The sequence below is a fragment of the Bison bison genome, unplaced genomic scaffold (genome assembly GCF_000754665.1).
Source record: "Bison bison bison isolate TAMUID 2011002044 unplaced genomic scaffold, Bison_UMD1.0 scf7180017864300, whole genome shotgun sequence".
Taxonomy (NCBI): domain Eukaryota; kingdom Metazoa; phylum Chordata; class Mammalia; order Artiodactyla; family Bovidae; genus Bison; species Bison bison.
In genome coordinates, this window is record NW_011494872.1 from 3150164 (window position 1) to 3151959 (window position 1796).

Here is a 1796-nt window from a genome sequence, read left to right on the forward strand (position 1 = left end):
TGAGTTTGAGTGAACTCTGGGAGTTGGTGATGGAGAGGGAGGCCTGGCATGCTGCAATTCATGGGGTTGCAAAGAGTCGGACATGACTGAGCTACTGAACTGACGAACTGAAGCCAACTTTTTCACTCTCCTATTTCTCTTTCATCAAGAGGCTCTTTAGTTCTTCTTCACTTTCTGCCATAAGGGTGGTGTCATCTGCATATCTGAGGTTATTGATATTTCTCCCGCAATCTTGATTCCCACTTGTGATTCCTCCAGCCCAAGGTTTCTCATGATGTACTCTGCATATGAGTTAAATAAGCATGGTGACAATATACAGCCTTGACATACTCCTTTTCTATTTGGAACCAGTCTGTTTTTCCATGTCCAGTTCTACCTGTTGCTTCCTGGTCTGCATACAGAATTCTCAAGAGGCAGGTCGGGTGGTCTGGTATTCCCGTCTCTTTCAGAATTTTCCACAATTTATTGTGATCCACAGAGTCAAACGCTTTGGCATAGTCAATAAAGCAGAAATAGATGTTTTTCTGGAACTCTCTTACTTTTTCCATGATCCAGCAGATGTTGGCAAATTGATCTCTGGTTCCTCTGCCTTTTCTAAATCCAGCTTGAACATCTGGAAGTTCACAGTTCACTGTGCTGAAGCCTGGCTTGGAGAATTTTGAGCATTACTTTACTAGCATGTGAGATGAATGCAATTGTGTGATAGTTTGAGCATTCTTTGGCATTGCCTTTCTTGGGATTGGAATGAAAATTGACCTTTTCCAGTCCTGTGGCCACTGCTGAGTTTTCCAAATTTGCTGGCATATTGAGTGCAGCACTTTCACAGCATCATCTTTCAGGATTTGAAATAGCTCAACTGGAATTCTGTCTAGCTTCATTCATAGTGATGCTTCTTAAGGCCCACTTGACTTCATATTCCAGGATGTCTGGCTCTAGGTCAGCGATCATACCATCGTGATTATCTTGGTCATGAAGATCTTTTTTGTGCAGTTCTTCTGTGTATTCTTGCCACCTCTTTTTGATATCTTCTGCCTCTGTTAGGTCCCTACCATTTCTGTCCTTTATTGAGCCCATCTTTGCATAAAATGTTCCCTTGGTATCTCTAATTTTCTTGAAGAGATCTCTAGTCTGTCTCATTCTATTGTTTTCCTCTATTTCTTTGCATTGATTGCTGAGGAAGGCTTTCTTATCCCTCCTTGCTATTCTTTGGCACTCTGCATTCAAATGGGTATATCTTTCCTTTCTCCTTTGCTTTTTGCTTCTCTTCTTTTCACAGCTATTTATAAGGCCTCCTCAGACAGACATTTTACTTTTTTTGCGTTTCTTTTTCTTGGGGATGGTCTTGATTCCTCTCTCCTGTACAATGTCGTGAATCTCCTTCCATAGTTCATCAGGCACTCTGTCTATCAGATCTAGTCCCTTAAATCTATTTCTCACTTCTACTGTATAGTCATAAGGGATTTGATTTAGGTCATACCTGAATGGTTTAGTAGTTTTCTCCAATTTCTTCAATTTCAGTCTAAATTTGGCAATAAGGAGTTCATGATCTGAGCCATAGTCAGCTCCTGGTCTTGTTTTTGCTGACTGTATAGAGTTTCTCCATCTTTGGCTGCAAAGAATATAATCAATCTGATTTCAGTGTCAACCATCTGGTGATGTCCATGTGTAGAGTCTTCTCTTGTGTTATTGGAAGAGGTGTTTGCTATGACCAGTGCATTCTTTTGGCAGAACTCTATTAGCCTTTGCCCTGCTTCACTCTGTACTCCAAGGCCAAATTTTCCTGTTACTCCAGGTGT